The sequence below is a fragment of the Polypterus senegalus genome, chromosome 1, assembly GCF_016835505.1.
Source record: "Polypterus senegalus isolate Bchr_013 chromosome 1, ASM1683550v1, whole genome shotgun sequence".
In the NCBI taxonomy this organism is placed as follows: Eukaryota; Metazoa; Chordata; class Cladistia; order Polypteriformes; family Polypteridae; genus Polypterus; species Polypterus senegalus.
In genome coordinates, this window is record NC_053154.1 from 336,966,305 (window position 1) to 336,983,353 (window position 17,049).

Below are 17,049 nucleotides of genomic sequence, written 5' to 3' on the forward strand. Positions count from 1 at the left end.
CGACTGACGATGAGACAATAGGCTCTATGAGGGGCTGCGATTCGCAGTAATGGGGGGGCATTGTCTTGTTTTCTTACAACACTGTACATTGATTTTTACAGCACACGATGGCATCCTAAGGATAGCCCAGCGCTTAGCTCTGCTGTTTTATGAGTCCATTGTGTGGCGTAATGTGTAAGAATAAAGTGGCCCTTTGGATGTGTGTGCAAATGGAGTGTGCAGTGGACTGGTGCCTCATCCAGGACTGACTCCTGCCTTGTGTACGATGCCACCAGGATGGGCTCCAGCCTCCTGTGACCCAGAACTGGGTTAAGTGGATTGGTGCCATTGAGGAAACCCAAGTTTTACTGAAGGATGTCTGATTGGTGCACAGGAGGTCACGCCCCTCATTACTATGCCAGTTGAATCATAATAATAATATTAATTATATTTATATAGTGCTTTGCTTAAATAGAGTGGAACCACTTCAACTACCACCAATGTGTAGCACCCACCTGGCTGATGCAATGGTAGCCCTTCTGTTTTGGCTCACGCCCAGTAAACAGACATGGAGGCGTGAAACAATCTCAGTCACTGTCACCTGTCCTGTCTGCTTCAGATAACAATAACATGTAAATGGCATCACAGGGGAGGACACCTTCAGACACTTGTGGTGAGGTGCACTGCCAGGGATGACGCTGTCACTTACTGGGGGTGGCTGTGAGGAGGCCCCGGAAGAGGCAGAGTCTGGAGCTGCATGTTCAAGTTTCCATGCCCTAGAGATGTGCAGCCACTCCCCCACTGGCTCAAACCCCGCCTACAGCTCCAGCTTTAAAAACTGACAAAAATTAGACTGAAACGTTGGTGTGTGTGTGTGTGATTGTTCATATACGTATAAAAGATTCTGTGTCTTTGTTTGTAACGGTGTGATTCTGTGTGTATGTGTGTGTATGATCACTTGTATTGTGTATGTGTCAGTGAATGTGTGTTTGTGTGTGTCTGCATGTGTGTGGCCCTGTTTCTGTGTACGTATGTGCTTTTGTCTGTGTGTATCAATACTTATTTATTTATTTACTTCTTCATAGAGCATCTATAAAAAGATAAATTCCCTCTGGAACAAAAAAGTGCTTTCTGTCTATCTACTTATCTATCTATTATATAGTGCCTTTCACTCTATCTATCTATCTGTTGTGGAAAACAGAGGCACTCTAGCTGTCCCAACCCCAACACAGACGGGCAGAGACACGAGTTTAGCATGGCACATGTTTATTTATAAAGTGGAAGCGCATCTCCCTCGCTCCCCTCAACAGCACAGTTCACAAGCTCCAAACACAGTCCTTCTTCTTCCTTCTTGTTCTTCTTCTCTTTTTTCGTCCACCCCCACTACTCCTCTGTCAAGCTTCATCCCTCTTCCTCCCAACTCTGGCTCTCCCAATGGAGTGAGGCGGCTCCTTTTAAGCAGACCCTGGGAGTGCTCCAGGTGGCTCACTAATCAGACCTGGAATCACTCTCAGGTGTGGTGAAAGCCCAAAGTAGAGCTCTGCAGCGCCCCCTGGCGGCCCCAACGGAACCCAACACAGCTGTACCAAATTCTAACACCCAGCGTGCCCTGCGGGAATCCGTAATGCCAGAGCCGCCCAGGAGGGTGGCCCTGCAATCTCTCCTCCGGTCATTACATCCAGCTGGCATCCCAGCCGGGTAATGGCCATGGCCAACAGCCACTCAATCTATCTGTTATATAGCGCCTTCCACTTTCTATCTATCTATCTATCTATCTATCTATCTATCTATCTATCTATCTATCTATCTATCTATCTATCCATTATATAGTGCCTTTCATATCTATCTATCTATCTATCTATCTATCTATCTATCTATCTATCTGTCTGTCTGTCTGTCTGTCTGTCTGTCTGTCTGCCTGCCTGCCTGTGTTATATACTGCCTTAAATCAATCTACCTATCCATCATTATATAGTGCCTTTCCTATCTATATATCTATCTATCTATATATCTGGCAGTCGGAAGGTTGCTGGTTCGAATCCCGATAACGACTTTGCTTTATTGGGCCTTTGAGCAAGGCCTTTAACCTGCAATTGCTGAGCGCTTTGAGTAGTGAGAAAAGCGCTATATAAATGCAAAGAATTATCTATCTATCTATCTATCTATCTATCTATCTATCTATCTATCTATCTATCTATCTATCTATCTGTGTTATATACCGCCTTAAATCAATCAGTCTATCTATCCATCATTATATAATGCCTTTCCTATCTATCTATCTATCTATCTATCTATCTATCTATCTATCTATCTATCTATCTATCTATCATAGTGCCTTTCATATCTATCTATCTATCTATCTATCTGTCTGTCTATCTGTCTGTCTGTCTGTCTGTGTACCTGTGTTATATACTGCCTTAAATCAATTTATCTATCTATCCATCATTATATAGTGCCTTTCCTATCTATCTATCTATCTATCTGGCAGTTGGAAGTTTGCCGGTTCGAATCCCGTAAATGCCAATAAGGACTCTGCTATATTGGGCTCTTGAGCAAGGCCCTTAACCTGCAATTGTTGAGTGCTTTGAGTAGTGAGAAAAGCGCTATATAAATGCAAAGAATTATTATCTATCTATCTATCTATCTATCTATCTATCTATCTATCTATCTATCTATCTGTCTGTCTGTCTGTCTGTATTATATAGTGCCTTTCAAATCTATCTGTCTGTCTGTCTGTCTGTGTTATCTAGTGCCTTAAATCAATCAGTCTATCTATCCACCATTATATAGTGCCTTTCCCATGTATCCATCTGTGTATATTGGTTTGCGGTAAGATTGTGCACGAGTATGTGTGTGTGTGTATTTTGTTTGTGTGTGTGTGTCTGTATAGGTAACTGTCTGTGAGTGCAGGTGTGTCTGTGCGTGTGTAAGTGCACACTTGTGTCTCTGTGTGTATCTGTGTGTACAACCGTGTTGCTGTGAGGGTAAATGAGTGTGAGTTTGTGTGTGTGTGTGTGTGTGTCTGCGTGTGGTGCCACATCCCTGACACACAGCTCTCTGCCTTTGTCCCAGTGAGATGTCCTCTGTTAGTCCTCAAGGATATCACAGTCGTGTTTGAATTTCTGGCCACGAAGGTTATCAACGGAGGGAGTCTTTGAAGTGTCGCTGCCGGCCGCCTCGTGTTCACGCGATAAGCAAAGTCAATATGCCAGCGAAATCGACGGCGTTTTACTGGAAAGCACGCAGACCTGAGGCCGCCTGATTGATCGCCGCTGCCCCTTTCTGCTGTGACTGTGCTTTTCGCTTGTAAGTAACCGATGTGTCCTGGGGACCGTCGTCACGTGACTCTCTGCCTGTCTGTCTACCCTAACAGGTAATCACAGACCAATGAACAACGAGTGAACATTGGAGGGTGGGGCCGGAGACCTGCTGTGGCCGCTTCTGGACATTTCAACTTTTTTTCTTAACAATCGTTAAGTTCCCATCAGAGTCGGAGGGAGACGGAGCCCCTGTGATGGATCGCCGCCGTTTTACAGAGCCGCCAATTAGGGGAACTTTGTATTGTCTGCTCATGTTCCGTGCTCCCATTGTCTCATCATTGAGACCCTTAGCCATCTGCTTAAGTATTTACACTACCAGTCAAACGTTTGAACACACTCAGAAATGTTCGTGTTTTTGATAGAGATATGTACTTTTTATCGATGTCATTAAATTGATTTAAAAACAGATCCATAACATTATTAGCATTGTTAATGGCTTTCACTGCTTGAAAAGACCGAGTTTTAATTTATTACATAGAACTGCAAAGCCCCGTTATTAGCAACCATCCCCTCAATCACCTCATTGTTAACTAAGTCCCTTTGTAACTGCATTGTCACCGCTGACACCTGTCATTCTGTTCACTTGGGTTGTAAGGTGGTGACATTCCTGAAGTTCAGTTCTGGCTTCAAAAATGGCCAAACTGAAATAAACTGAAATGGCTTTCCTAATAAAGCTGATCGTTTAAATCTCAAGGAAGGTTATTAAGAAGAAAGCGAAGGGCCAGACAGACAAGAAGAGAAGGACATTAGCGGTTGTAGTGTGAGAAACAAACGCCTTCCAGGTTTGTCATTCACGTGTCGGTGCTTTGCGCTTTTCGTTACATCAACTTGCCATTCATTCGTTTCAGTTTCCCGGCAATCAATACCACAGTTTACAGGGAAAAGCTCATGTCGTGGAATCAAGAAATTAACGGGAATTAAGAAATGGATCGTACCCGCTTATCTGTCATTCACACCCGCTCACCAGTGAAAAAAATAAATAAATAAAATTAGAGGGGACGTTGGCTGTGAGTACGCATGGCTTCACCTTGATCGAACATAAATTGTCACATCATCTGCTAATTTTCTTTTTTTTTTTATAAAGTCACCAAGTTTCAATCGGATCTGTGAAGGCATTTTTGGGATTTTCAGGATATTTAGTTGTTCTATTGTATGTGAGGTTTTTACCTGTAAATATTATTACATCAAAATGTCCTTTCGTAGACATCTGCTACCCTAGATGTACCATCCTGTCAAATTCCAGGTTTAAACTAAACGGGAAAGAGCGTTTATGACGACGAGTGAGTGCGTAACGTCACTCAGCCCACTTTATATTATAAACTGCTCAAGTAAATGAAAGGACCCCATTTTAATGCACGTATATCATCAAGTCAGTGACACTTCTGGGCTGTTGATCTGCTCAGTTAAGTAGCAGAGGGGCTTGTTCATCAGTTTGAGTTGCTTTGGTCACTAGAGGGGCAACAATGAGACGACCCCCAAAACAGAAAGGAATGGTTTAACAGCTGGAGGGAGGCCACTGACATTTTTCCCTCCTCATCTGTTTTGTCACTCGTTTTCGGTCAGTGTCACTACTGGTAGCATGAGGCCATACCTGGACCCTACAGAGGTGGCACAGGTAGTCCAATTTCTCCAGGGTGGCACATCAGTACCACGTGGCATTACGAGAAGGTTTGCCGTGTCTCCCAGCACAGTCTCAAGGGCATGGAGGAGATTCCAGGAGACAGACAGGCAGTTACTCCAAGAGAGCTGGACAGGGCTCCTCGTGGAAGGTCCTTGACCCATCAGCAGGACCCACCGGTATCTGCTCCTTTGGGCGAGGAGGAACAGGATGAGCACTGGCAGAGCCTACAAAGTAACCTCCAGCAGGCAGACAGGCCACTGGTGTGAATGTCTCTGACCAAACAATCAGAAACAGACTTCATGAGGATGGCCTGAGGGCTCGACATCCTCTAGTTAGCACCATTGAGCTCAATTGGCATTTGCCATAGAATGCCAGAATTGGCAGGTCCACCACTGGCACCCTGTGCTTTTCACAGATGAGAGCAGGTTCACCCTGAGCACATGTGACAGACGTGAAAGGGTCTGGAGAAGCTCTGGAGAACGTTATGCTGCCTGTAACATCGTTCAGCAGGACCGGTTTGGTGGGGGGTCAGTGATGGTCTGGGGAGGCATATCCATGGGGGGACACACAGACCTCTACAGGCAAGACCTTGACTGCTATTAGGTATCGGGGTGAAATCCTTGCACCCATTATCAGACCCTATGCTGGTTCCTCCTGGTGCACGACAATGCCCGGCCTCATGTGGCGAGAGGATGAAGGAGTTGATACCATTGATGCCAAACCCTCACACAAACACACACACACACACACACACTTACTCACCTGACCTCAATCCCATAGAACACCTCTGGTGATGCCCTGCTCCAGATCTGAGAGGAGATCCCCCAGGACACCATCCGTCATCTCATTAGGACGTTGTCAGGACGTTAATACAAACTACTGAGTACGATTGTGAGTTGCTGCAATGACATTTTGGCCAAATGGACTCACCTGCCTGCCTGCCGCAGCATTTTTTCCCTTTGATTCTTTAGGTGTCTTTCAATTCAGCCCTCTGTTGGTTGATCATTTTCATTTCTATCCTTTCGTTCCTCACACATCACCCTATCAGTCCAGATCAGTAGAGACAGCCAGCAGGATTTCTTTTCCCATTGACATCTGATGTGTTTTCAAAGTGTTCCTTTCATTTTTTGAGCAGTTTATTATATAAATCGACTAACTGTGTGACCTGCCTAAGACAGGTTGAAATCTTGAAATGAAAAATCTTAATGTTGGCAATGCACCACACAATCTGTACATTAATGTTATATGCCATCTGGTAAGGAATTTGCAAAAGGAGTGTTAAATGTTGTTGATGCACCATCTGTTGGAATGACACATGCAATGCATTTTATTACTAGAAATGTGTGTGAGGTGCCATCTGTTGGAATGACACATGCAATGCATTTTATTACTAGAAATGTGTGTGAGGTGCCATCTGTTGGAATGACACATGCAATGCATTTTATTACTAGAAATGTGTGTGAGGTGCCATCTGTTGGAATGACACATACAATGCATGTTATTACTAAAAATGTGTGTGAGGTGCCATCTGTTGGAATGACACATGCAATGCATTTTATTACTAAAATTGCTTGTGATGCACCATCTTTTGAAATGACACAGGCATAGCAACCAGACGCTTATCGTTTTTATAAGTCGATTTGTTTTGTGTCCCTGTATTGGCCTAAGAGGGTTTAGAGTTACATTGTTTCATGCTTTCCGTTTTTCTCAGCATGCCGGTACTTGGGAGAGAAGGACTGCGATCTCACAGTGGTCCCAATGTGGCGGATATCATGGACAATACTCAATGGTGTTGGCGAAGAGCCGACTTACTGCCCACCTGCATGTTTATTGCACGTGTGCTGAAGGCTAAACAGCCCGATTTTCTTCTTTATTTTTGTGTGTATGTGAATTACAAAAGAGGAAACTAGTGCGTTAATCAGGCAAAGGAAGAATTTGAGGGCAGAGGTGACAAGGACCTCAAAACTCTCACGTTTTCGCTAAAAACATGCGTTTTTTTACAGCGTCTCTGTTATTAGAACGTTTAGCTGCACAATGTCGGTCACCCTTTGATTCTTTTGTTTCCTACTATTTGTTTCTAAATAAATTGCGTTTTAATTGTGTTAAATCTGAAAGGCGCTATATCGGCTAGACCAGTGGTTCTCAACTTGTGGGGCGCAAAGTAACAAAAAGGGGAGCGTGAAGAAGTAAAAAAAAAGAAAACACGAACCAAAAATATGAAAGTACATCGATTGAAACCAAAACAAACTAACTGAAACTACATTCTGATACTAGAAAAATAAATATAGAGTTAGATAAATGTCGATAAAAATTAAGTAGGTGTAATAAAATAGGCATCTATGATATATCATTAATTAAAAAAGAATAAATTGGTATTAGTGGGCTCCTTTCAAAAAAACGTTAGGGGGGCGCAATTAAAACTGTTATGAAAACTCGGGTCGCAAATACTTAAAGGTTGAGAAACAGTGGGCTAGACAGTACTTTATCCTTCATCGGTCCGACATACTAACTCAGCAGTGGCTGCTTTATAGCACTTCATGTCTGAAATAACACGACAAAGGAGCGAACAACTCCTGACGGGGCGGCGCGCAAGTTTTCGCCGAGTCTGCACTTTTCCTCCATTCTCTGCCTCTCGGTATCTCATCCTGTAGGTGTTTGCAGTCTGAACCCCCGGGCCCCCTCTCCTTCCTGCTCTCTAGCGGATCCGCTAACGGCCTCCGCTCCTTCCTCTTCCTCCTCCTGTTCGGAGACGCCCTCGGTCCACATGGCGGTGGGAGCTCCCCGCGGGAGCCACGGGATCGCCGGCGTCAGACCTTGACGGGCCCTCCGAAGGTCGCCCCTCACAACTCGTGCATCCGAAAGAGAAGTGAAAGCGCGCGGCTCGAGTGAAGTGGCTGCACCCCCAGGGCCCCACTTTGCAATTAAAAATCGACACAAACAATGGCTACAAAGTGGACTTCACCATCTATCCATCCACACATTTTGAAACCCGCTTATCCAGCACAGAAGTCCGAGCCAATCTCGGTGGGAGGCAAAAACGCGCGCTCACAGACCCTCACACGGAATGAAGTGCCAGCTCAGCGACTCTGCGGGTTCAAGTGAAACGCCGAAGTACCCGGATAATCAAAGGGGCGGGGTTTCTGTTTGGACTTCACTGAGCCGTCGACGGGCCGAAACGAACTGGACATTTAAAATCAGCTCAGTCTGGACACGGTGATTAACTGGCACCCGTTATCTTCTACCACTCAGTATCTGTCAAGTGGTACCACGCTGACTGGTAGTCAGTCCAGTTAGTTGACCTACGTGCCAGTTTGGATGGCGCCATATGAAGGTGTTGTTGAATGGCATTTAACTTTATTGAAATGCATTCGTTTTCACATTCCTCGGTTAACTGCATCAGAGCACCTAAATGGCTGCATTGCCAACTCTTCACGCTTTTATATGACCTACTTTGACTTGGTGGGGTTTGGGATGCAAAGGAAAATCAGAGTGGCAAAGTCAGCAAGGAAACAGGATCTGCAAATCAAGAGGAGAGCAGGAGGTCATATTTGAAGAGAAAACAGGCCGGCCGGGCCGAGCAGCTGCTTATCTGCGGTCAGTCGACCGCCTGCCTTGTCACTTTGGGGGGAATAAGTCGTGAACTGTCCTGTCATGAAAATACAAACAACAGTTAACAAAAGAAAAGGAAATTAGTCACTTAAAATACAAGCGAATAAATAAATAGATAGGAGGGAGAGACATGAAAAGGACACACAGCTACACAGACAGTAGAGACAATAAATAGATTGATGGATTGGTAAGGAACGTGCTGTGATAAATAGATAGATAGATAGATAGATAGATAGATAGATAGATAGATAGATGTGAAAGGCACTATATAATAGATAGATAGATAGATAGATAGATAGATAGATAGATAGATAGATAGATGTGAAAGGCACTATATAGATAGATAGATAGATAGATAGATAGATAGATAGATAGATAGATAGATAGATAGATTAAAGGTGCTATATGATAGATAGATAGATAGATAGATAGATAGATAGATAGATAGATAGATAGATAGATGTGAAAGGCACTATAAGATAGATAGATAGATAGATAGATAGATAGATAGATAGATAGATAGATAGATAGATTAAATGTGCTATAAGATAGATAGATAGATAGATAGATAGATAGATAGATAGATAGATTAGAGGAAAGGCTATCTATATGATAGATAGATAGATAGATAGATAGATAGATAGATAGATAGATAGATAGATAGATAGATAGATAGATAGATGAAAGGCACTATATATGATAGATAGATAGATAGATAGATAGATAGATAGATAGATAGATAGATAGATAGATAGATAGATAGATTAAAGGTGCTATATGATAGATAGATAGATAGATAGATAGATAGATAGATAGATAGATAGATAGATAGATAGATAGATAGATATGAAAGGCACTATATGATAGATAGATAGATAGATAGATAGATAGATAGATAGATAGATAGATAGATAGATAGATAGATAGATAGATAGATAGATATGAAAGGTACTATATGATAGATAGATATGAAAGGCCGAGCCTAATAGATAGAGCGGTTTATGTCTGCCATCTATCGGCCACAATGTGTCATTACAAGTACTAATCTCCTTGCGGTCCTCGAGAGCTGCGGCAGGGCGTTGTGTTAACCTGCAGAGCCACAACACCTTACGTCACCGCAGGCCTATGCCAGCAGTTCCAGGGTGGTAGTGACATCACCGCATGTCTAGACCAGCAATTTGGCACTAAACGTTTATAGGTCGTTGTAAATCAAATTGATTGACACGCTAAGCACACCAGACCCAAACCTTGACAAAACTAACCCCTGTCGTTAACTAACCACTAGCCTTACGGCAGGCGTGGACAATCTCGTGTATCTTGAATTTATGGCCTGAATGCAAAACCGCCCGATTCAAATTAAATAAATGGTTTAAATGCTGGTCTTGAACACATCCGTATTAGTGCTGTCATATACGGCGAAATTTGTGTTTCAGCTGTGTTTATCAGATGGGCGAATGAGTACCAAAACAGTGTAATTTACAATAAAGGCAGTTTAAGTATTAATTTACAGACTGTATTATAACGATTAATATTTAGCCATACACACACACATATTTTATTTTATTTGGCACCATTCCGCTGTGAAATTTCACCCCAAGACGCTTTGTAAGTGCAGGGCTCCAGTTGTTTACTTTTATTCTATCGAAATGGAGTGCCGACAAGATCAGGGTCACACCTTAAATCATTCTCGAAGACTGACCTGGTAACATTGGGGTTTAAATTCCTGAGCGCTTTGCCTGCTTGCTCTCACGTACAGTATGAGGGTCTTACAAAAATGAACAGAATGAGCACAGCCTTGATTGTCAACTGAGCACAGCAACCCTCGGCGGAGCTGCACTGATATCAGCACGAGGAGCAGATGGCGGTGTGGCCCACTAATAAACAGAAGTCTGGTGTTCAAGGGCACAAAGGGTCAGAGGAAGCCAAACGAAAACTAGAGTAGCAGTGAGCGCTGACTCGCCCTCGTTACTTCCTCCGGATTTTCCTTCTTCTTTAACTTAGAAACCGACATTTGCACGTGGAGTCGCGCTGTAGAAGTCCGATATCGCCATCTCGTGGCAGTTTCTGCAAAGACAACCCCAGAGAAAAAGAAGACGCTGAGAAAACGAGGGGCTCACACAGACAAAAAAGAGAGAGCTATCGTCCATTTCAAGTTACAATAAATGTTGGTATTGCAGAGCCGCATTCCAGCCTCAGAATGACTCAGTGGATCCCCCGAAGTGCACTTCTAGCGGACGTGCGGCGCCCCCTGCGGTCTCGTCCAGGAAAAACTGCTCCTTTCATATTGCGCTCCAGATGGTCACTTATTTTAAAGCATACGGCGCGTCTTTATTAAAACTGATGTCGTATGATGGGGACATCTGCGACCACCGCTCGCCGGTGCCCTGCTGTCCATTAGCGTTGACCCCCATAGAGAACTGAGACTGTCCAGCCGGGACGTGAGGCGATGAAGAGCAGCCGATGATGTGCGTGTCACGCTGGGTCGGGGCTTTCCTGAGTTGTATGGAGGAATATTTTGGATAAAGTTTAAAAAATGAATAAATATGCAAATAAATAAAAAAATACTGTGAAATGTGACAATAAACAAATAATAACAACATGAGATGAAATATAAGTAATTAAATGTGTCACAAAATATTTATATGTATATGTAAACTGCTCAAAAAATTAAAGGAACTCTTTGAAAACACATCAGATCTCAATGGGAAAAATCCTGCTGTCTCTCTCTACTGCTATGGAGTGATATGGTGACATGTGAGGAACGAAAGGATGGAAAGATAGATAGATAGATAGATAGATAGATAGATAGATAGATAGATAGATAGATAGATATGAAAGGCACTATATGATAGATAGATAGATAGATAGATAGATAGATAGATAGATAGATAGATAGATAGATACTTTATTAATCCCAAGGGGAAATTACATAATCCAGCAGCAGTATACTGATACAAAGAAACAATATTAAATTAAATAGTAATAAAAATGAAAAAAATGAAAAAAATAAAATTAATGTTAGCATTTACTCCCCCGGGTGGAATTGAAGAGTCGCATAGTGTGAGGAAGGAACGATCTCCTCAGTCTGTCAGTGGAGCAGGACGGTGACAAAAGTCTGTTGAACCGACAGAGGGCTGAACTTAAAGACACCCCGAAAATCAAAGGGAAAAAAATGAGGCGGCTGGCAGGCAGGTGAGTCCATTTGGCCAAAATGTCATTGCAGCAACTCTCCCCTATTGCAGTATAAATGCCTGACAATGTCCTAATGACACCACCGATGGTGTCCTGGGGGATCTCCTCCCAGATCTGGACCAGGGCATCACTAAGCTCCTGGACAGTCTGAGGCGTCGGATGGACCAAAACATAACGTCCCACCCAGAGGTGTCCTATTGGATTGAGGTCAGGTGAGTGAGCGTGGTTAGTCAATGGTATCAATTGCTTCATCATCTCGCCACATGAGGCCGGACATTGTCGTGCACCAAGAGGAACCAGCAAAGGGTCTGACAAGGGGTCCAAGGATTTCATCGCGACACCTAATGGAAGTCAAGGTGCCCACCATTGTCTAGCCTGTAGAGGTCTGTGAGTCCTTCAATGGATACGCCTCTCCAGATATACCATCACTGACCTACCACCACACCGGTCCTGCTGAACGATGTTACAGGCAGCATAACGTTCTCCACGGCTTCTCCAGACCCTTTCACGTCTGTCACATGTGCTCAGGGTGAACCTGCTCTCATCTGTGAAAAGCACAGGGTGCCAGTGGTGGACCTGCAAATTCTGGTATTCTATGGCAAATGCCAATCGAGGTCCATGGTGCCCACTAGAGGACATTGTCAGGCCCTCAGGCCACCCTCATGAAGTCTGTTTCTGATTGTTTGGTCAGAGACATTCACACCAGTGGCCTGCCTGCCTGCTGGAGGTCATTTTGTAAGCCCTGCCAGTGCTCATCCTGTTCCTCTTTGCCCAATGGAGCAGATACCAGTGGGTCCTGCTGATGGGTTAAGGACCTTCTATGTGGGCCCTGTCCAGCTCTCCTAGAGGAACTGCCTGTCTGTCTCCTGGAATCTCCTCCATCCCCTTGAGACTGTGCTGGGAGACACAGCAAACCTTCTGGCAATGCCACGTGCTATTGATGTGCCATATTGGAGAAGTTGGACTGCCTGTGCCACCTCTGTAGGGTTCAGGCATGGCCTCATGCTACCAGTAGTGACACTGACCGTAGACAAATGGAAAACGAGTGACAAAACAGATGAGGAGGGAAAAATGTCAGTGGCCTCCCTCCAGCTGTTAACCCATTCATTCCTGTTTTCGTCTCATTGTTGCCCCTCTAGTGGACCAAAACAGCTGAAACTGATGAACAAGCCCCTCTGCTACTTCACTGAGCAGATCAACAGCCCACAAGTGTCACTGACTTGGCAATATACTCGGATTAAAAAGTCTTCCTTTCATTTTTTTGGGCAGTTTATATATATATAAACACATACCTAAAGATATATATATATATACAGTGCATCCGGAAAGTATTCCCAGCGCATCACTTTCTCCACATTTTGTTATGTTACAGCCTTATTCCAAAATGGATTAAATTCATTTTTTTCCTCAGAATTCTACACACAACACCCCATAATGACAACGTGAAAAAAGTTTACTTGAGGTTTTTGCAAATTTATTAAAAATAAACAAACTGAGAATCCCATGTCCATAAGTATTCACAGCCTGTGCTCAATACTTTGTCGATGCGCCTTTGGCAGCAATTCCAGCCTCAAGTCTTTTTGAATATGATGCCACAAGCTTGGCACACCTATCCTTGACCAGTTTCGCCCATTCCTCTTTGCAGCACCTCTCAAGCTCCATCAGGTTGGATGAGAAGCGTCGGTGCACAGCCATTTTAAGATCTCTCCAGAGATGTTCAATCGGATTCGAGTCTTGGCCACTTAAGGACATTCACAGAGTTGTCCTGAAGCCACTCCTTTGATATCCTGGCTGTGTGCTTAGGGTTGTTGGCTTGCTGAAAGATGAACCGTCGCCCCAGTCTGAGGTCAAGAGCGCTCTGGAGCAGGTTTTCATCCAGGATGTCTCTGTACATTGCTGCAGTCATCTTTCTCTTTATCCTGACTAGTCTCCCAGTTCCATCCCCACAGCATGATGCTGCCACCACCATGCTTCACTGTAGGGATGGTATTGGCCTGTTATGAGCGGTGCCTGGGTTTCCTCCAAGCGTGCGCCTGGCATTCACACCAAAGAGTTCAATCTTTGTCTCATCAGACCAGAGAATTTAGTTTCTCATGGTCTGAGAGTCCTTCAGGTGTCTTTTGGCAAACTCCAGGCGGGCTGCCATGTGCCTTTTACTAAGGAGTGGCTTCCGTCTGGCCACTCTTCCATACAGGCCCATTTGGTGGATTGCTGCAGAGATGGTTGTCCTTCTGGAAGGTTCTCCTCTCTCCACAGAGGACCTCTGGAGCTCTGACAGAGTGACCATCGGGTTCTTGGTCACCTCCCTGACTAAGGCCCTACTTGATGGCTGAAGGTTAACGTCCCCACTACAGATGAATCACCAATCAAAAAACAGTATAGGGTGGTCCAGATCTATTTATGCAATTTTCATTACATTATAACGTATTACGTTTATTACATAGAAAATCACCCAAAAAATCCTGGACCACCGAGAAGTGTTCGACATGACGACTTGAAGAATCGTCTTTGTGCCGAACTGGAATCGTCCAGACGATCTGGATCTGCACAATTAGATGTGGACCACCCTGTACTCACAAGATCCCGCCCTCTCAACGTTTGATGAGCAGGAGTGACAGTTTCCATTTCAGGGCTTATTTCATGCATTCATGCTCTGGCTGAAGTTCAGATGTTCCTGTTATGTCTGTTATGTTCATTTTTTTATGTTAACATTATGGATTGTTTATTCTCTTTGTGTCAATGCATCTTATTTTATGTTTGTTGTGTTTTGTGGGTGGCGGGACCACCAGCCCATCACCTCAAGGTATTGCCCTCACCCTTATAAAGCCTTGAGATACCCTTGCCATTCAGCGAATGAACTTTGTGGGGTTGGGGGGTGAGTTCTCCAGTAGAGCAGCAGGCAGTTTCTGGCGGGGATTAGCAGGTGGTCCCATCTCTTGAGGAACCACCCATAAAACACAAGGAACACACGCTCTATAATAAACAAAAGTATCATTAACATAGATAAATGGCACAAAAATGGACAAAAAAGACAAGAAACACGACACTGAACCTCACCCAGGGGAGAAACCTGGTCTTAAACATGACAGGACCCCACTGGACAGAATATCGATTGTGAATGAATTGTGTTGTGCTAAACTTTAAGGTGGACCCTGCTGGACCTTTGATTAATCATGAATGTCTCACGCTATGATAAACTTCAAGGAGACCTCCCAAGAATCTGGGTTAAGGACCCACCCCTGGACCTTAGATCAATTCTGTATAAATCGAGCGGTGACAAACATCTAGAGGGCCCCACACGGAACTTAGATCAAGAGCCCACCGCCAGACCATTGGTCAGGGGTGTCCAATTCCGGTGCTGGTGGGCCGCAGTGGCTGCAAGTTTTCACTCTAACCCTTGTGATCAGTTTTCACTGCTGATGAACTCCTTTTCCCTTCATTTTACTAGCCCTGTTTTTAAGGATTCAGTCCTCCGAATTGATTTGTTTCTTCATTAAATGGCAACCAAACAGAAATGAGATGTGAAACAAGCCAACAGATGACCAACTAAACTGGAACATCAAACTCCAGTCAGTTTCACTCCAACCAGTTCCTTAATAAGAAGCCAATTCTTGCTGTACAGTAAAAGCCGTTATTGAATATCAGGAGTTGCTGCTGCTCTCGTTCTTCCACAGCAGACTGTTAATCTATCCTTCCATCCATTATCCAACCTGCTATATCCTAATACAGGCTCATGGGGGTCTGCTGGAGCCAATCCCAGCCAACACAGGGTGCAAGGCAGGGTGCCAACCCACCGCAGCAGACTGTTAATTTTCTGTTTATTCTAAGACCACCGTCAAGATGTTTTGGTGACGGGAGCAGGCCCACATGACCGAGACCTTCACTTTTCTTTATTTTCAGGTCAGATGGTCAGTGGTGGCATCTGATTATTGTTTGGCTGCTCATTAAGGAAAAAGGGACAGAGTCACGTCAATCAAAACGAAGGCAAAACAAGTTAATCAGCAGCAAAAATGGCTCACTAATGAAGAAGAGGATTAGAATGAAAACCTGCAGCCACTATGGCCCACCAGGACTGGAGTTGGACACCCATAAACTAAGGGGGTCTGAGTCATGTCAATTAAAAGTAAGGCAAAACAAGTTAAATAGCAGCAAAAACAACTCACTAATTAAGAAGGTGGTTAGAATGAAAACATGTAGCCACTTCGGCCCACCAGGATCAGAGTTGGACACCCTAGCCTAAGATAGATAATGAATATATCAAGTTATGCTAAACTACAAGTAGGCCCCCTCCATCGTCCTTAGATAGATTGTCAATTAATCAAGTTTTGCCAAACATCAAGAGGGGCCACCCCCAGACTTAGACCAACCATGAATAAATCAATCTTTGCTAAATTTCAAGGAGAACTCCACTAGACCTTGGATTGAGGGCCCACCCACAGACCTTAGATAGACAGTGAATACATTAAGTTATGCTAAACTTCAAGTGGGCCCCCACCTTGGACATTAGATAGAGAGAGAGAGAGCAGAGTTGGGAGCATGCTCTGATAGTACGTTGCCACACCCACCACACAAAATACTACCTCAGCATCCCCAAGATTGTCAATTAATCAAGCTGTGCCAAACTTCAAGAGTGCCCACTCTCAGACCCTAGACCAGCCGTGAATAAATCTCTGCTAAACTTCAAGGAGACCTCCACTAGACCTTGGATTGAGGCCCCACCCAAAGACCATAGATTAATTCTGAAAAATTCAAAGGGGGACTAATCCCCCTCTCCCCGACACTCCAAGAAGTTTTCTCAGGTCAACAAAAAGTTTTAGAATTTTAAAACAGCTTATCGATTGCCCACCGAGGTATTTCCAGTAATCCTCCAATACTGGAAATGACCACCAACCCCCCCCACCAGACCCCAAATTTGCAGTTTCTGGCTTTGCTGACAGAAGACAGACATTTGATTAGCTGACACTTAATAGATAGATAGATAGATAGATAGATAGATAGATATGAAAGGCACTATATAATAGATAGATAGATAGATAGATAGATAGATAGATAGATAGATATATATGAAAGGCACTATATAATTCAGATAGATAGATAGATAGATAGATACTTTATTAATCCCAAGGGGAAATTCCCATACTCCAGCAGCAGAATACTGATAAATAACAATATTAAATTAAAGAGTGATTACAAAGCAGGTATAACAGACAATAACTTTGTATAATGTTAACGTTTACCCCCCCCCCCGGTGGAATTGAAGAGTCGCATAGTGTGGGGTCTCCTCAGTCTGTCAGTGGAGCAGGATGGTGACAGCAGTCTGTGGCTGAA